General features: G+C 41.1%; 1 protein-coding gene across 1 annotated transcript in view; it reads left to right on the top strand.

Annotated features, from left to right (window-relative positions):
- Positions 1-20,713, top strand: part of PAX3 (paired box 3) — a 97,162-nt gene that overhangs the window by 43,879 nt on the left and 32,570 nt on the right. The window lies entirely within an intron of this gene.

A 20,713-nucleotide genomic window follows, 5' to 3' on the forward strand; every position in this document is an offset into this window, starting at 1 on the left:
TAGCATCTTTGTTTACCAGACATGTAGCCTGGCTGTCCTGGCAGTGACCATCTGGACAGAGAGGATGGGAGTGGGTTACAGGGCATCAGGGCAGAACATGGAGAAGTACAGGACAACGATGAGCTAGCATCTCTGGAGGTATAGCCAGTGGCTCAGATTCAGGGTCACTGAGTTCAGAGCATGGAGATGTAAGGGTCAGACCAAAGTAACCACAGCCGTAAGACTGCTGTTGTCCATTCAAAGAGTGATTCTGGGCCCTCCCTGGTGATGCGAAGGGTTAGAGCACAGCACCGTGAAGCTATTGACAGCCATTGCATACGGGTTCGATTCCCAGCCAGGGAAGTGACCCACATGATGTGCAGACCTCTCTTGACCAGCCTGCTGCTCCCCTCAGCAGTGTGTTTCAGTCGATCTGCCTGTTCTGCTCCCCATTCTTCTCTGGTGACTCCACTCACTCTTCCTCCCTGGCACTTCTGGCCTGTGCCCCAGTTCTTGTATGTATAGATAAATAAATCTTAAAAAAAAAAAAAGTTTTGATTCTCTACCTTCTTGTGAACTGAGCGGTAGCTGGTTCTCAGGTGTAAATGTCCCATAAATTACATTTGGTACCTGCTCTATAAAATAGTCGCAGTACAGCGACTTGGGACGTTGTTGGATAAGTACCCCACAGTCATTCCGGATATGGGACAACAGAGCAGGAAGGGGGTGAGCAAAGCATCTGTGCCTCCGTCCTCACTGCAGAAGGAGTTTTATGGATCATAAAACTTTTGACTCTATATAGTGGATGATGGGAGTAATGATGGGTTTTGGTGGTGCCAGGGAGCATGGTGTCAACCTGATACAGAATTCATAAATGCGAGCATCTACATGGTGGGACAAAATGGCCCTTCCCACCCATACTCTATATGGGTATGTCACCCTCTCTGTGCCTCTGTTTTTTATTTGTCTATAAATTGGGGGATATGAATAATGTTAATTTGAAGAGTGGATGAATGAAAGCAGATAAAGGTGCTTGACACAGTAAGATGCTCCATCATGAACAATTTTGGATTTGTGGCCCACTGGCTTCTGTTGTTTCTACCCAATGTGCCTTTGTAGCAGGCAGTCATACAGATACGTAGATGAATGGGCGTAGCTGTATTCCAATTAACTTTGTTTATGGACACTAAGATTTCATTTGCCATTCATGCTGATAACATTCTTCTTTTGAATTTTTTCCCAATCATTTACAAATGTAAGAACCATTCTTTGTGAGTCTCCGTGATGGCTTCAGGGTTAGCTCTATCACCATGATGACCCTCTGTGGTTGGCCTGAGTTCGAACCCCGGCCAGGGAGCTGACCTGTATATAGCACAGCAGGCCTTTTCTGTCTCGCCTGCTGCTTCTCTCAGAAGTGCACTTCAGTAAATCTGCCTATTCTGCTCCCACTCTGCCTCTAATGAATTGTCTTTTTTTTGTTTATTTTATTTATTAATTTATTTTAATACTTTTTTTTTATTTGTGCATACAGAACTAGGGTACAGGCCAGAGGCTCAGGGGCGATGAGAGGCTTCACCAGACACAGAGTGGGGAGCAGAACAACGAAGTACACTGCTTTGGGGAGCAGCGGGCGGGTCAGGAGAGGTCTGCCACGCCATGTGGTCACCTCCGGGGCAGGCGGGAATCGAACTCATGCTAAAGTGGCTTTAGCTTCTCAATGCTGTGCTTAACCCGCTGCGCCAGGGAGGGCCTCTAGTGAATTCTCTTATACCCTACCCCCCCCACACTCTACCCTCCCAACCCCAGTTCTTCTATGTAAAAATAAAGCAAAACTCTAAAAAAAAGATAAACTTAAAAAAAAAATGAGGCATTCTTATATCACAGAAGATATATTAGCTGACTTGAAGGTCTTGCATCTCCAATGGGGAAATATTTTATTTCCTAGCCCACCCACATATGTTTGTGGTGATTCTATCATCAGAGTTCTTTGGCAAGGTCTAGTGATGCAGCAAAGCCTGAGAGATGTTGTTGATAGTCTTCCTCACTCACTAGAGACTGATTGTATCTAAAAAATGGAGCACTTCCAGAAGACAGTTGACACGATGGGTTAGAGGGTCCTTTAAATGTACATGTGTATTTTCAATTTAATGCAATCTTGGCAGTGTCGCTCAGACTTTGATGTTTATTAAGTCTCTCTCAAAGGATAATGAATTGGAGCTGTTGAGATAAGTGAATATTAGTATTTGATCTACCTAAAAGTGTTCTGAAGAAGCATAACAAAATTTAGCCCCAATGTGTCATTGGGACCAAAACTGAGTCCTTATTATATTCAGAATTTAAGGCTCCTTATCATATTTAGAATTTCAGAATCTCAAAAAAGAATAAGACACATCTTTAGAATGCAAGTAGAGAAGAAACAGTAGTATTTTGGTGAGTGCAGTGCTAAAATAATGTTCATTATTTGTGCCTAAAATAATGAACCAATTTAAGCAAAAATGTTTTCCTTATAACTTTTTCATTGTCCCATTTCCTCCACTTCAATTTCTAGGGTATCATATATGGACAATGTCAGTGTATAACCTTCTTTCACAATAACTTTTTGCTAAGATTCCTTGATGCTTATATTTCTTATGAAAGAAGTTACCAAGTTAGTGAACACACATAGAACTTTTGGTGATGTTAGTAATTATTGTTCTGATTTTTTCAAAGTTGAGGAGGGTGTTTGTCCTGTCATCTTTCACACATCATATGCTTGTTAAGATGTGGAATTGATTCAAGGTTGTCTGAAAATTCCCTTAAAAATATCCAAGGCTTTGAAGGTACTTCCCTGTAATGGAATTGTTGAGAAATAAAACATATTCATTGAAGAAAAAATAATGTTTAATATAGATTTTCACAAATCATTTCTATTACTTTTATCTTGAGTCCTATTGAGTGCAAGGAACATCCAGGTCAAGGATCCACACTCTTGTCAATGATTTCATGGGGCTGTCCCTCAACTCATGAAATACCCCATGTTTCCAAGAGAGTTCTTTAAGTTTAGAAAACAAAGCAAAATGACTTTCCAGATTTATCAAGAGGTCCTTTGAACTCTTCATGATCTGTCTGTCTCCTAGAGTTTATAGAATGGTTTTTCCCATAAGGAGAGAAGGGCTGCCTCTGAGGGTTGATTGAGGCAATGGAATTGGGGAAGAAGCCCGTGTTCTCATGGAAGTCAGGTGGCTTATGTTTTTGGGTGTCTGATTTTTCCTGCTTCTTGGAGGGTCGGGTAGAATGGGCTGTCATTTTGTTGTTCAGGGGTTGTTCACTGTGTTCCTGTAGGAAGTGTGATATGGAAGGAAAGTGTCTTTCTCTTGTGTCGAGCACCTTAAAGTGTCAGTTTTACCAGGGGTTCATGAACAGAAGTGGATTTATAATGAAGCTCACTTTAGAGCCCTCACTGGCAAGGACTGCACAGGGCTCCAGCAATGTGATACATGGTCAGATGGCTTTGCAGAGTATGCCTAAACAGGCCAGTTTGTGTTCTTTTCTTTTTTCTTTTTAAAAAAATCCCCGTATTAAATATTTATTTATTTATGCATACAGAACTGGGGGTATAGGCCAGAGGTACAGGGGCAGTGAGAGGATTTACCAGAGACAGAGTGGAGAGCAGAACAGACAATCTCTGAAGTACACTGCTGAGGGGAGCAGCGGGCGGGTCAGGAGAGGTCTGCCACGCCATGTGGGTCACCTCGGGGTGGGGGGGATCAAACTCATGCTGAAGTGGCTTTAGCTTCTTAGTGCTGTTCTTTAACCTGCTGTGCCACCAGGGAGGGCCTGTGTTCTTTTCTTAAAGAAGCGTTTCCTACCCCTAAACTATTGTTTCAGGACATAAAACATGGGCTGCTGTGGCTCTATACTCTCAGAATGAGACTTGCTCAAGCCTTGTTGGAATGAACAAAAAAAAAATATTTTTGAGATATATGTAGGGTGTTAGAAGTTGAGAGTGGATCTCCTCTAAGACCTAAGGCCACCAGAAACATTGTGGAAAGAAAAGATTTTCTCAGGGAAAGGGGCATGAAGCTGAGAGAGGAAGGAGACAGCTGGTCACCCTATATTCAAAGAAATTCAGTAAGTTTGAGTAAAAGGGGGGCAAGTATCTGTAGTTGACCAGAGCACATCCTCATGCAGTCATATTTTTATTTTCTGTAAGAAGTGAAAGTCTTAATGTAATGCCTCTTTAATATTGGCTATACTTTGTCTAACTGGGGGCTCCAATAACTGCCATGGTAAAAATGACAATATGGTGGTGACAGTGAAGATGAAAGCTGTATGTCACAGGAATACTTCTAGTAGGTTCACACAGTGGCAGCTACAAATGCTAAGAAATGATATCTTTATATGACCTGTGAATGCCGTAAGAATTAACTGGAATCTATGAAGACTGAGGTAGAAGAGTCTCCACACTCTTCCCAATTATTCTTTCCTTCTTTTTGATAAGACTTTGTCAGCACCAGTCAATTTGCTTTCTTTTTTATTTAAATACATTTATTTATTTATATCACTCTTCATTTTGTACATTTTTTCATCTCTGTCGTAATCCCGGTAGATTACACCCACCACCAGTTCACCATCACCATAACCCCTTGCGCTCTTCCCACCCCAGTTTTGATCCTCTTCCACTGCTCTTCACCCCTATAGACTGTCTCTGGTTTATAGTTGTTTGTTGTGCAATTTGCCTTTTTTGGTGAATTCTTCAGCATTATGGTGGTTGAAATAACCACTGAAGCTCACAGGCAAAGACACTTGTTTAAAGTGGCCTCTGGGTTGTCCCTTGCAAAATGACTCCAGTCTAAAGAAAGAAACTAGGGAGGCAGAGTTTGCATTTGTTAGATTCATTTGTATGAATGACTGTTTGCTTGCTCATCTCTGCCTGACCCTTTAAATGAAAAACAAACAAACAAAAAAAAACCAAAAAAACAAAAAACAAAAAACCCCACAAACTCAGGGACATACAACTAAATCTCTAAAGTTAGTTGAATTTCTAGAGCAAATTCAAGGCAGTGGTCAATCAGAGAAATGTGTGGTTGCAGAAGAGTTTCCCTGAACATTTAGCCAATAATTCGATAAAGAGGGAAGCTCTGAGCATCTGGGAAGTGTGCATCACTCCCGGTTCAGAGAAAGGAGGGAGGTATTGGTGACTGAGTTTCCAGGAGGGGCTCTATGGAGCTGCACCCAAAGTTATGTAAGGTAGGTTGAGAGGGCATTTGAGCTTGCTCAGTGAGTCAGGTGGGAAGGGCTAGCAATGACCAACCTTGCCCAGTTTTGGCACAGGGGGTGCTGGGAAGTGTTTTGTTTCAGTTCAATGAAAGCTTTGAATTTCACTAAGTGAAATTAGCAGGTTTTTATGTACATGTTCAACTTCACATTAACAAAGTTTTCTACATTTTATAGCTTAGTCACTCAAGAATGAAATAATCATGATTTCTTATAAAGTAGGTTATAGATGATCAATACTTGAATAAACATGTTACTTGAATAAAGACAGTTTGAATGATATTAAGAAAGAAATAGATGATCTAAAAAGACTTGCTAGTGAAATAAGCCAGAAAGAAAAAGAAAAATACATAGCACTCATAGCAGGAGTGTAAGGGGTCAGGGGGGAAAAAAAATATATATAGTAATTGTAATAAAGTAAAAATGAACATCAACTAACAACTATAAACCAGAGACATTCTATGGGGGATGAGAGGGCAAAAGAATCAAAACAGGTATGGGAAGAGCACATGGGATTATGGTGATGGAACTTGAGTGAAGTGGTGGTGGGAAGTCCACGGGATTACAACTGAGATGAAAAAATGTATAAAATGAACAATAATGTAAAAAAAAAAGACTTATTAGCACTTTCAGAGTGAAGTCTGGTGATTTTCACCTTAATACTGGTATTTAACTGGCCTGCTGTAACTCTGAAAGTCAACTTCATTTTTGAAACAAAGTGTGTATGTATATAAATATAAACATGTATGTACAGTATAGGTTTTTCACAGTATTGTCATAAAGGTGTAATGAGCTGAAGAACTTTAAAAACCAGGAACGAGTGAGCTTCCTTGGTGGTGCAGATTAAAGACATAGCACTGTCAAGCTATCACCAGCCACTGCAACATGAGTTTGATCCTGGTCAGGGAGCTGCTGACCCACATGGCACAGCAGACCTCTCCTGTCTTGCCCGCTGCTCCCCTCAGCGATGTATTTCAGTAAATCTGCCTGTTCTGCTTCCCACTCTGTCTCTGGCGAATCCTCTCCCCCCACTCCTAAATCTCTGTTCTACACCCCAGTTCTTATATGCATAAACAAGTAAATCTTAAAAAAAATCAAGAACAAGAACACATTATATAAAGGTTAAATGTTCACAGAATGGTTGAGAAGCTAAGCTTTATTTTTCCCTTGGGAACAATCTGGTGTGCAGAGAACTTCCTCTCATTTCATTCCTTTTTGGATTCACTAAAGGAAGATTCTGGCTACCATAGCGCAGAGGAAAACATAGCCCAGAAGTCAATTCAGTCACAGACTGACAGACCACAAGTTTGTAATTGTGATAAAGAGGAAAAAGCCAGAATTTAGAATTCAGAGACCTAGGATTGAGCACTAACTCGACCACCAACAAACCATTTTAAACACATTATTGGTTTTTTTTTTTTACATTATTGTTTTTTAACTTTCAGTTTAAAGGGTGTTCTAATGAGCTTTCAAATGATTTTGAGCTCTTAAAATTCAGTGCTAAACATCCCACTTAACACAGATTATGAGCACCTCAAACAAGTAGTGGAAAACTAGATTTAAAGTGATACTGTTAGCCTCTCTGATGGTGCAGGGGTTAAAATCTTAGTGCTATTACTAGCCATTACAGTGTGAGTTCGATCCCCAGCCAGGGAACTAACCCATGTGGTACATCAGACCTCTCCTATCTCACTTGCTTCTGCCCTTAGCAGTGTATTTCTTTTCTCTTTAACATTTATTTGTACTGATATATGCATACAAGAACTGGTGTGCAGGTCAGAGGTGTGTGTGGGAGAGAGAATCCCCCCTATTCTGCTCCCTACCCTGTCTTTGTGAATCCTCTTACCCGCCTCTGCACCACTGACCTATACCCCAGTTCTTGCATGCACAAATAAATAATAACAAATCTTTAAAACTAGGTGAATAAAATGATGTGTCCCTAATTCCCACCCTGCCTCCTGCAATCTAAGCCCGTGGTTAGTTACCTGAAGTCCTCTCCACGTGCTCAGTTGGTTTCCCTCGCCAACTACCATCTCTTTCTATGCCCACTTTACACTCACGCCCAAAACACTGTCCCGCTATGTTTTTGTTATCAGAAATTAGCAAGCATTTTAAGACCATTCCCCTCTTTCTTGTTGCAATCTGGTTAGAGATGGGAATGAGGATTTGGGAGGGATGGTCACTAAAGACAGCCCCCTCTGGTGCCTCTGGCTCTGGACAAACTTTCTTAAAACTGTGACTTATTTACTGTGAGAGTGAAGAGGGAGAGGCAGAAGAGAGGCTTCGTTGATTGTTTGGGTAAATGCTAAGCCTGCATTACGTTAAAGTAGTATGAATCCATGTCTTTACTGGGTGCTTAAATATAGGAGTGGGGAATGCCGCTATTTGCACATGTAAATGCATTACCAGGTATTCCTGAACAAAGGGAATGGAGTAGTGTTACAACCTTTTGGAATTTCAGTGAAGTTTTTACATAGCAATCAAATTATCAACCAAACATTTTGTCATTACTAAAACCATTGATAAATTCATTTGTATACTTGGATTTATCAAGTTTTATTTACTCTTTCAATATATAACTAATCAAGAAAGATAAATTTGCTAATAATATAAACAGACCAAAAGAATGGAAAGAAACATACTAAGAGTTTGATCTGTCTGTATCTTTCCATTGCTGTACCTACATATGCATTCATCCACAGGATAGAAATCTCTATAGAATTGATTTGGATTCTGGGACTTTTGCTATTTTTAGACAAGTTTATTTTGTAATGCGATATGTTTTTATAATGCAAAAACAAAAGCATACCCAGAATAAGAAAGATAGTACCTTTTGCCCAAGAAACTCTTCTTAGGGATGTACTTATGATTGGTGGTGAAGACGAGGGCTCGTGGTTGAACTGAATTGGCAAAGTCTTCTTTAAATGTTGACACTTGTCCTAATATATCAATGGGAGTGAGTCCCAGCTAGTTACCAGCTGGCATGAGTGAAAAGGATGAGTACACTGTCTTTGGTGTGTATCCAAGAGGTTCCTTGATTTATTCAAAGTTGCCAAGGAACAGGATCCATTTTCAGACCTTACCCTACACTCTAGTCATTTAGAGTAGGACTTCCTAACTTGGGAAACACCATTAGGGCCTTTTAGAGGCTGGTGTCAACCACTGACTCAACCCATTTATTATATTACTGCTCTTCTTTGTGTGTGTGTATATTTATTTTATGCATATAGAACTGGGTGCAGGCCAGAGGTGCAGGGGTGGTGAGAGGATTCACCAGAGACAGAGTGGGGAGCAGAACAGGCAGATCCATGAAGTACAGTGCTGAGGGAAGCAGCAGGCAGGTCAGGAGAGGTCTGCTGCATAATGTTGGTCACCTTACTTGACTGGGGATTGAACTTGCACTAAAGCAGCTGCAGCTAGCTTTGTAGTGTTGCCATTAAACTCATTGTACCACCAGAAAGGGCTCTGCTTGTCTTTGTTAAAAAGGAACTCTTTGACAAGACTGTGCTAGAAGCGGTAATGTGCAAAGGCAAGACATTGCCCAATAGTCCAGGTAGAAGCTGACCTTGCTACTGAAGATGTTCTTGATTTTATTTTTACAGTTTGTGTTTGACCCATTTACATTAAGCGAGCTCACTAATTAAGATGATCAGCTAGTGGATTGTTCAAAGCTATTCTTTATTTTGTTTATATAGGTACATATCAGTAGATGTAAGAGAAGACAAGAATTTGCCCCCAGCAAACATATTCAAAGGTCTCACCGGTGGAAACCAAATTGAATGTTGGCATAAAGGAGAGGCCAATCAGACTTAATTTCTTTTAGGCTGGTTGCCTGGATTTTTGTCCAACTCAGTCTTCTTGTTTAGGCCTTGAGGTGTTTGGGAGCACAGAACTGATTTACTTTCATAGCTACCTTAGTCATTGATCCCACAGCACAGACTCATGTTCTGGGCCAGCCGAGTGGAATAACTTCAGCTTACCTTTGGATTTTTAAGTGAATTATGTATGAAGCAAGAGCTGACTAGCCTTTCAAGAGGATACACATCTGCTGGTTGATTTGGAGCAGGATCTTCAGAAGAGAAGATGGATGAGAGTTTGGAGACAATGTTTTTATTTAGCAAATTTGGGAACTTCTGCAGACATCCTCATGGTTTTGGTGATCATTTTCTCAGTCTCAGGATACGGAGAACATTCCCTACATTCTCTTCCTTTATTTCTGATAGGGTTGGATAACATGAAGGGGGAGGGATGCAGAAGGGTTACTGTTGCTAAGGAAACTTTTGTGCGTCATGAACTGTGTTGTTTTTTATAGACTAAAACTAGCCTTTAAGGCTTGTGTTTCAACACACATTTCCCTGATTTAATAAAGTGGGTTAAGCAGCCTACACCAATCAGAGAGGCAGTGGCCCAGTGAGCACTGGAAGCAGGTTGCTCTGTTTCTAGAGCTGGAGGTCTTCTCTTCTATCACATAACTTCATTTGTCCATATCCTTGGTAACCCTTCTGAGTTTAATGGAGACAACTGCTTAGACACAGATTGGAAGCAAGACTTCAAATAGCAATTATCCCTACCTATAAGGGTGGTGATATATCATTCATATTATTCACTTACTCATCACAACACTATCAGTCCCCCCTAGGGTTCTGGACGGATATAACACTAATCTAAGAGCCAAACTTCAGATCTGGGCCTCCCACTTTTGTACAAGGGGGAGAAATTGCAGTTTCTTATTCAACATTCCTTGCTGCCCCACGTCTAGCAAAAAGTACTTCTCACTCCTCACTGGTGATGACCTTGATGTTGGTCGTCCTTTGTCAGCAAGAATTAGGGTCACCTGTCTCTGTTGCCTGTAGGAAGAGTTCCTGTCATGTTTGTTCTGTGGTTATCTCTTTCTCTCTTCTAACTAGCAATAGTGGATCCAGATAAGATTTAGTTCTTCAAAACAAGCTTTTGGGCTGGCCCTTTTCTTCCGTATGGAACCCAATAGAAAACGAAAAATCACAGAATCAATCTTGAAATGCCAGTAAAAGTACTTATGAATGAATTTGACCACAACATTAAAGAGCCCAGCATCATGGGCCTGGTGACTCTGTTATTTAGTAAATGATATATCTGGGTTTTTTAGTATCCTTGAGATATTGTTGAGTCTTCCCGGTGCTGCAAGGCATTTGGCTAGGCTACCTTCTCTCTGTACCAACCTGTGGAAAGAGCACTGGAGTTAGAGTCTGGTGATTTAAGTTGTCCTTTCTGACTTTTAACTCCACACACGATTCATATTTGTATCCCTGTTGCCAAGGACAGCATTAGCCACATCTCGGGCATTCAGTTGTTGAAGGATGTGTGATCTAGGCCAATCCTCTGTGCTTCCCCCTCTTTCTTTTGCTGTAAAATGTCTGGAATTGGACTCAAGTCTCTTCCCATGATTCTGCAATTCTATAAATACCCTGTCCTAGCATTTCAGGCCCCTTAGTCATTGATCTTCTTACCTCCATAGACATGTTTCTGGCACAAACACAAAAAATAGTATTTAACTTTCTTCTTAAATCTGCCTTTCTTCTATTTACCAAACATCTCCTGTCAAGCTAATCCTGGCAAAGGTCAATTGTGGATAATGCTGTTTAGGTTTTGTGCATCTTTGGGTCGTCTTAATAAGGGTGGCAAAGGCATTCTTTGTTTTCCACCCCCTGAAAAGCTCTCTGTGTAACTTGTTGGCTCTTTATATATTGCACCTTAGTTTATTTGGTGACGTTAAAATGACTGATGCACATAATAGCCAAACTATTTGCAAGTGGAAAATAAAGATGAAGGGAAGGTCCTTTGTCCATTGTGTCTTATTTAAAGCTCTGTCAATATGAGGACAGTTCATGTTTCATAGCCAGAATCCTCTCTTAGTAACTGGACGTCACATCAACTCAAATACACCAACCACCACTCAAAATATCCCAACCCCTTTAATGGCCCATGTTTTCACAACTGTGGAAGGTTGTCGTGACATTTGAGTCCTGGCATCGCAGACCAGGAAGAAAACCATGTGACCAGATTGGCCACAGTTTTTCTTGCAAGTCACACAGCTCCTATTCCTCAAATGGCAATGTTAACACGACCTTCTATTTCATATTTTTTTTTATTGGGTAGTCGCTCAGAGTGCTCATGGATCGGGTAGGTTCCATGACTTTCTACACCTCATTTATTGTTTCATAGTGACATGGGTATGATAGTCTCCCTCCTAATAGTTGGGGGAAGAAAGAAAATGCACATTAAGGACACAGGAAGGAGGGGTTGGCTCCAGGAAGGCATCAGTGAGTCGTGAATAGCTGCTTTTCTTAGATCACATCGCTATTAGTGAGTTTTGCCCAGAATGGTGAAGGAATCCTCACAAGAAGGGCTTTGAGAATCCATGTTCAGCCTCTAGTTAATCAGTTTACACAGAAATGATTTCAGAGGTAAGTTGTTCTACATGGCGGTGCATGAGCCCTGCGTGCACCAAGAAATGTGGTTTCAATTCAGATGCAGTAACAAAAACATAAGCGAAATCTCCTTATAAAGAGAGTCTTTTGCAACATGGTTTTTCTTTCCCTCTTAAAGAAATATTTTTCTAAAGGAGGAAGGTGAGTATGTTTGGGAAGGTGAAGTAGCCAGACGCCATTGTTTCCGAAAATGTTTATTTCTTTATTTCCAAAGTTCCAATGATATTGATAAATTAATGATCGTCAATCCAGAACGAGAGCATTTCTATTATCCTACAAATCTGAATAAACAAGGTGTACAGGGAAAAAAGGTCTAGGGTGACTCCATGGAACGTGATCTATGTTCTAGGTCATAGACTTTGTTTTTTTCAGTTGTGACGTCTGAGAAATGCATATTTAACCCAGATAGGTTAAGGACACGCATTGTTCTTTCCCATTGCTTGTAGACTTCTGATTTTCTTCCTACCTCCATCCCACTAACTATCTATGAGTTGTCATACTTTTAGTAATAACTGTGTCAAGCTGTGCTGACAAAATGTCCCAACATAACTGTTAATAAGCATTGTCATTTTAAGCATGAAACAGTTTAGCTAATGATTTATCTCTTATAATGCAGCACTTGGGCAGCTGTATGATTGGTCTCTTTAGCAAGTCAAGTAATTTCTTTAACAAAATGTTAAGCACAGATGGGCCATAAGCTGTCAGTTAACTATTATTGTGTCTGCATCTGCTTGCTCTAATGCTCTGCTTTATGTATGCAGTTACTTAGCTGCAGCTCGGTGAAAAGCTGAAGCTACTCTGATTGGCAAATAAAATGTTCATTTGTCTCTTCTTCCTATTGTTTTGTTTTGGTAACACATGTCAGCAGCTCAATTACCCAGTTCATTAACAGCTCCCAGAGGACATGATGGCCAGCCCTTGATAAGAGAGGGCAAGTGTGGCCCATCTGGTCAATAATGGCCTCTCTCTTGGCAATTGTAAATAAAAGTCACTTGGCCCTTTTCCTTTCAGAAGAACTACTGTTTTCCAGTTCCCCTTCAGTGTGTGAATTACCTGTCTTTGCTCCATGCAGCCCAGCCCCAGTAAGCCAGAACCCAGCACACTGCTTGGGGAATCACCGAGGAGGAACAGGGAGAGAGACAGTCTGGTTCTTAATTTTAATTATGGCTGACTTTTAAGCTCTAGAGGGGAGGAAAGTTCTTATCACCGAAGACTATTCTTAGAAAGCAGTTAGCTGATTAATTAGTTAACTAATCAGTATCCTAATTGAATAGCAACACATTTTCTTGGAGCTTTCCTGTTTTTTTCTCATTGAAATGCTCTGGTGGCGGTTACCATGGAGTTTAAAAAAGCCATTAAAAAAAATTGCAAATAGGAATCTCTGGCAGGGGTGGGGTAGGGAAGAGTGACTTCATCTTTGCCTGACTGGAGACACTCAGGTTGTAGAAGGAATTCTTACAATAAAGGGCTTAAGAAGCTACTCGGATAACTTGGGTCAGTCTCAGAATATCTTTAAGTCAGTCCTGATGCCTCCTTCACTGGCAGCGCTTGGCAGGAGATGCCAAAACAGATAGTTTGGTGGGGATTCTGTGGTTCCTTGAGGCAAAACATTGCTTGTGTCAGGGGAAGTGGAGGTGGGGGTGGTGGGCGCAGCGTGTTTTCACTTAAACCTCCTAGTGAATACAGCTACTAAAAATAATCACGAGCTGGGCTGCAATGAATGAAGGAGAAGCAAGCCTTTCTTTCTAGTTTCCTTGTTACAAAGGAGGCCTTTTAAGTGACTCAAGGAAAGGTGGTGGCTGCCGGGAGAGAACTTCCTCCGGAGGGAGGTTTCGCGCTGCACGGCGGTGACGAGTCCCGCGCACCTGAAACTCAGTTACCTGGACCTCAGAGACCGGGAGCTTCCGGCCGCGCCGCTCAGCACCTCGGAGGCGGCTTGGCGGCCCGTTTTCTCGGCCTGTCTGCCCTTATCTCAAATAAACACCCAACGGTCCATGTTGTGCATTGAAAATAAGTCCGGGGCGAGGACGCAGCACACGCGGGCCTCCCGGACCGCCCGCGGCCGCTCATATTCATAAGCAATCTGTACTCTCCTCCCGGGGCAGCGGGCACTCGGGAGTTGTTGAGTGTCAGGGTTTATTTGCGCTATTTTGATTAGCACCAACCTGGCAGGAGCTTATTTTCCTTCTAATGACCCCGTGCTGTGAGAAGGCGGCTTCCGAGGGAAGAACTTGGGTCAGAGGGGAGGGGAATAGCTTTACATTTCTCCCGCCCCCACTGGGGACTGCTGGGCCGGAACCCGAGTAGGTAAATGGCTGGAGGGTCTTCATTAGGTTTAGTGTTTTTTAAGAGCCTTTTCTTCGGCAAGCCCGGGAATATCCTTGCCGTAAATGCTCCTCCTATTTCTGCGCTCGATAAAGATTCTTGGGCTGACACATTGGGGGAAGAGGTAGAGACAATAAAAACGAAATAAGACTCCTCCGCCCCGCCAAGACCAGGGATTAGGTTAGAAACCATCTTTCTAGTTTATCCCCAAACAAAATAACAATTACTCAAATCCTGGTTCTGGACGAGGAGTTCTGGAAAGTTCTATCCATGGCTGGATAGGTTATGCACACATTCTAGATCCGCCATAGGATCCTCCTTGCTGCGGTGTGTCTCTTTTCTTTCCTGCCATATATGCAATTTAAACACGCTTAGAAAAATAATGTGGCCGATTACTTCTTGGCTTGTGAATTCATGTGGAAGACAAGCTTCCAGGTGCTGAAGTCTCTCGACTGGCTTGGATTAACCCCTACTGTGCATCCATTTCAACCTCTCCCCCTCCTCTCTCCTCTGGAAAAAAAAAAAAAAAAAAAAAACCAACCTCCCCTTTCTCATCCACCCCGGCCTCCTTTGTGTATCCTGCTCCCTGCCAGGCAGGTGTCAGAACCCTGAATGAGGGTAAATGCCCCGTTGATGGATTCCACAGATGGAGCGTGGAAATCGGTAGAATAGGCCTCAGCCACAGGCCATTTCTTGGGATCCAACAAAAGCCTCCAAATAAGTCAACAAAAATCCCAAAGATCACAAAGGGAAAATGTCATTTGTCATTTACTCCGGGCCTGTGAGGGAATATCAGTCTCGCTTCATTCCTCCTGGCTTTCACCCGAGTAAACACGAGAGAGGTCATTCACATCTCTCTCAGTGTAAAAGGGCTACTTGGGATCAGAACACAGTTCGTTGTCCCATTGTAGCCTTCACGGTGAACGGCAAAACTCACAAACACGGGAACCTTCTGCCATTAGCCAAGTAGGTGCATCACATGACGATGGCTGGTGAAAGAGAGTGTACCTGCGAAGTAGCCAGATCAGGCCGGTGAACCAGCCACACTGGCTCTCAGAAATGATTTTAGGTTTTGTCGTGTTCCTTTGTCCGTGCAGCTCAGCTTGGAGAAAGAACTCTGGCAGGTCTAGCTTAGAAAGATGGGGACAGAGAACAGTCCCTCTGGGTTGGTCAGAGGTGGCCTTCCAAGGACTCAAGAAGTTCAACTGTCAAGCCTAGATGACTCCCTAACCTCCTCCAGGGCCTGTAAATCACATAGTGTTCCATCTCAGGCAAACATAGGGTTTCAAAGGTCTTGCTGCGTAGAAATAGTACCAAATTCATGCCTGTGAATTATTTTGTTTCTCCATTTTTTGCCTGTCTCCCATCTCTGAATTCTATCGGCCTGGAAACCGATAATTATAGAATTCCATGTGACTAAATCCCTATAACATTGAGGTAATATCTCATGTATAATAGCGTTAACTAGGATGAAATGTTTCCTGAGGCTACAGCAGAGGTCACAGGGGTTAACTGACAAAGAAGTCCTCTAATTCTGTAATTCCTTCTTTAATTAAACGTCATGGTTGGTCCACTGCTGGTAATACTTTTGCCTTCTCCTCCCAGTTTGATTTTTTTCCTAAGGAAGAATTTGTAATCCTCCGGGGTATGATTGCTGCCTATACTTGATCCAACCCCTTGTCCCCTTTTTAATGTACAATATCCATTTCCCCAGAGTTAATCTTAGGAATTAATGTGAAATCATTGGGATAACTAAAATCTGTCTCCTAAAAAATCTGTATCCTAAGGCCTATTTTAGGTATGAGATAGAAAAATAAAAATAAATAAATAAGAAAAATAAATAAAAAATAAATAAGAAAAATAAATAAGGGCTGAGTCACTCAGGTACTCGGGGAAAGGTGACATTTTCTTAGGATTATACTGGGGCTTCCACTGAAAAACTTGCACATCATTTATTCTTGTAATTCTGTCTAAAAAGAATTTGAGGTTATTTTACAGCCCTTGGTATCCTTTTACTTAGATGTCCTTAATGTCAAAAGGGAAGGCTTTAGTGAAGCTATGATATGAACACAGAATGTTCCAGATTACCTGTGGATCTAGCAGCAAGGGTCTGTAGTGACTTTTTTTTTTTTTTAAGATTTATTTATTTATGCATACAGAACTGGGGTACAGGTCAGAGGTGCAGGGGCGGTGAGAGGCTTCACCAGAGACAGAGTGGGGAGCAGAACAGGCAGATCGATGAAGTCCACTGCTGAGGGGGAGCAGTGGGCGGGTCAGGAGAGGTCTGCCGCGCCATGTGGTCTCCGGGGCAGGCGGGAATCGAACTCATAGGGAAGCGGCTTTAACCCGCTGCGCCACCAGGGAGGGCCCTGTAGTGACTTTTAATGGAAACTGCTAATGATTGAACTATTTCACTTCCCTCAATTCATTCAATATTATGGCAAATTAATTCATTGCTTAGGGCTTATGTAATATTATGCCTTGACAATATAAAGAATTTAACATGTTTACTGAATTGAATTGGAAAATTGTTTGTTTGGATATTTAGTATGAACCAGACTGGTATTTAATTTGATTCTAAGAAGGTTTTGAAAATTTGGGACAAATGAGATAACAGAGTTAATCAATGAAAATGATTTAGACTGGAATTCCTATTTTGGTTAGTTTCTGATAATCCTCTTCTAAAGAACTCTGTGTGTGTGATAGAGGAACTTTATACCTATTTAGTACACTAGAGGATAAAAGCTACTGAAAAACAGTTTGTCTTCTGAAGTCTCATAAACCTGTGCCAAATCTTAGTTTTTTTCTAACTGTGTGACCTGAGTAACTTTCTGAGTCTCATTTTCAGCTACCTGTACAATGAGGTAAGCACTTCACAAGTTTTCTTGTAGTTTTATGGAGAAGGGAGCAAAGCTCCAACTTCTTGGTAAGGTTTGCTTCAGGTTTATTGCTGGCATTGAATTTAATTAATGTGTAAATCACAGATTATGAAGGGATTTTGAAAGTAGAGTAAAATCTGATAAACCTATGGATTGGGATACAATCTGAGAATTTTTATGTAATTTAAAGCAAATTTATTCAACAGGTCATGTATTATATATTATATGGCTCCTCTTTTGTGTGCTATTCCAAAGTTTCAAATTGGAAGGCAATATCTCTATTTAATGAGTAATACAGCAAGGTTTGCAAAGGATAGTGTAGAATAAGATTGAGCAACTTAACTGCAATTGAAAATCTCCTCTTAATATGAAGATTGAAAAGTAGAAATTGTTCAAAGAGGTTACATTTAATCTAGTTGATACACTTTGACAATTTGCTATCTCCTTTAGATAACTGTATTGCCAATGCTGCTTGCAATTTCTAAGTCATAGCATTAGATGTTCTGCACAGACACAAAAGCCAAATTCTTTCTGTTGAGCTGCTGGAAAAACCTTGTTTTCATTTTGGTATAATATTTAGCAAGATTAGAGTCTTTGTACCTAGTGTCCAATTTATTCTAGTATCTTAAGTGAACTTCCAACAAAGTGATTGCATTTGTTTTATTAACATGAGATTTCAGTTTTAGATGTGCATTTAAATCCAAATGATTCAAATTCAGGATCTTATTGTGAACCATGGTCAATGTAAATAGTGAATTTTGTTTCTACTGACTGATAGAAGAAATAGTAGGATTTCCAACTTTAGAAATAGCTAGTATTTCCTAGCTGGTAGAGTAAACTGTGGGTTGCTGACTTAACAGATTTTAAAGCCCACATGCTTCTGGGGCTTACAGATGGGGAAAAGTTAGAATTAGCTTTTGCAAGATTGTGGCTTCACATTGCCAACAATGATCGGTTGGCTCAGAGAATTTTCCAGCAAAGAATGAGGCATATCATTTCTTTCACGTCTGTTGAAAAGTTACTATATGGAGGTCTTTCTAATTAGAGCAAAAGCAACTAGTTTTGGTTTTCCATTTTTTATAATAAGTCACTATCAAAATGCAAATTATTCACAAAGGTTTCCAGATAGTTTTTGAACAATGTAGCCACTCCTCCCACTTCACCCCCAGTGATATGGATGGGCTTGGGACACCTAGTACAAAATGTCCATTGTAGAGATTAGAATGATGGCAGGCAGTTCCAAACTTAAGTTATTTGGCATTTCTACTCATTATGCATGTGGACTGAGCACTTATTATGTTCCAAGAGTTCCAGCAATGAACAAGGTAGAGAAGGGCTTTGAGCTCATAGAGTTTACATGCTGGGGGATGTTGATTGTCAAGGTGAAACCTAGTGGTCTTGACCCTCAGCATTAACTCTCGCTGGTAGTCTTACATGGAAGCAACCCTTTTTTCTTCAGAAACCAGAGATGAGTTTGATGAATTGACCTGACAGTGCATGGCACATCAGATTTACTTGGGAGGATTTAATAACCCCAGAGACTCCCAAAGGAAACATGAACATTTCCACATACTCCAACCCCAAGGATCACAATAATAGAATGTGCAAGCAAAGATAGAAGGTTCTCACAGGCAGAGAGCATTTCTGTTCGGTCCTTAAATACTATTGACTTTTTCACCTGAATTCACATTGCACAGAAATGTCAGGGCAACAGGAACTATGGGCATGGAAGGAAAACATTTTATGGAAATGTCTTCTTTGGGGAGTAAGTGAGTTGTTTCTTGGACAGTACATTATTTATAATTAAGAAAATATATGGGAGTAACTTTTTGATACATGTGGAAAGAACTATTTCATATATTTGGGAATTTTGAGAGGGAAAAGAAGAATTACTCTAGACTATTGTAGTGGGTGGTTCTCAAAGTGTCATCTGAGGTCAGAAAAAATCAGCAACAATCACTGGGGAGTGTGTTAGAAGTGCACTTGTCAAAGTCCATCCAGTTTTAGGAAATCAGAAAAATCAAAAGTCTAAGAAGAGGGGACAGCTATCTGTGCTTTATTAAGCTTTTTTGATGCTCTGAAAGTTTGAGGACCACTGCTTTCTCACTGTGTACAACTCTCTGCTAATTTAATTGAGCGCATGTTTGTCAAATGAATAGACACATAATGCAATGCAAGATATTTCTCCCATAGCTAAAGAAATTCCATTTTTCTTTTTAAGTGTATACTAAAACATCCTAAAATATTCTTATATTAGATTAGACCATTTTATATTAAATTAGATAACATAATTGAATAGCCAAGCATAATGGCTCACATACAGTAGATGCATTATATATCACAGCTCTCTCCTGTGCACAAGTATTTGTTTTCTTTAATTTGTCATATATATTATTAATTCACTCAATTTCATAGTGTTCAATGAAAATAAATCGTAAAAGTATTAAAATATTAAGAAAGTGAAAAATCATACTTACTGGGTTATTTTGGGTGTGCACCTTTGGGGACAGTTGTTAACTTATACTGAACTAGAGTGAAACTGTAGATTCCTGCATGGCAGGGTTGGCGTGTGAGAGGGAACGTGCGGGCACTCTGCATTTAACATCGCTTCTAGTGCCACCTGCATTTCCCTGGTCCTACCAGCCTCAGGGTGCAAAGGAGTTACCTTAACATTGACATTAATAATTTACAATTTTCTGCCTTTCCTTCCTCATTTGTGGGCAACACACCTCTGCTACTTCCCCAGAGGATTCCTTAGCTCTTTGGGAAAATGTTCTGAGCACTCCTGCTTGTGCTCAGGAGCAAGTTGCTCAGACACTGGCCCCACTCTCCGAACCAGCGGCCTGACAGCCCTGGTGCCCCTCAAATCTTAGAGCCTCAGCAAGCCAGCACATGCTCTGCTACTGTCATGACTCACAGGACCAGGCTGTATGAATAACGCAGCTCTTGTCCAAATGCCAGACCTCTTCCTCTTCCTCAGGTGCCTGCTCACCACATGTGGAAGGTCTCTTCCCTAATGCATGTTAATACAGGCAAATTTCAGCTTTGGTGGGGAGGAGGCTGCCCCAGGACCGGCTCCTGGCCGAGTGGCCTGTTGGTCACCGGCGCCCCATGCAGAGGGGTCCTGAGCTTGGTTTTAATTTCTGTTGCCACTACCTTGAGATACATAATATTTTTGTGTTTGTTTCTTAAAGAATTATCTGTTTATGCAACAAGAGCTGGGGTGCAGGCCAGAGGTGTGTGGGGGGGGATGAGAGGATTCACTAGAGATAGAGTTGGGAGCAGAACAGGTGCATCGACTGAAATATACTGCTGAAGGACACAACAGGTTAGACAGGAGAGGTCTGCTGTGCCATGTGGGTCAGCTCCCTGGTGAGGGGTGGAACTTGCATTGCAGTAGCTGCTATTAGCTTCATAGTGCTGAGACTTTACCCCTGTGTCCCCAGAGAGGCCTGAGATACATAAGTTTTGAACACCTGATAGTTACCTTTTCAGTTTGCACTGAGTTCCTCAAAATAGCAATCACTTGGCAGAGATCAGACTTTGAAGTTCAGTTTAGGTACCCTTTACTAGAGTATGCCTAAATCTTCTTGAGAATGTTCTGGAGAGCTGCTTCACCAGCATCTAAACTCTCCTTAAAGCATTTCCCTTTTAGTGATGAGCTTAGCATAGTATCTACACATGTTGATTAGTAATGATACATGCCTGAAACTTAGATAATGCTGTAGTTCAATGTTACTTCAGTACAAAATTTTAAAAAGCATTCCCCAATATCTGGAAATGAGATACTAAATTTAGACATGTTAT

The sequence above is a fragment of the Condylura cristata genome, unplaced genomic scaffold (genome assembly GCF_000260355.1).
Source record: "Condylura cristata isolate star-nosed mole 26May11 unplaced genomic scaffold, ConCri1.0 scaffold00002, whole genome shotgun sequence".
Lineage (NCBI taxonomy): Eukaryota > Metazoa > Chordata > Mammalia > Eulipotyphla > Talpidae > Condylura > Condylura cristata.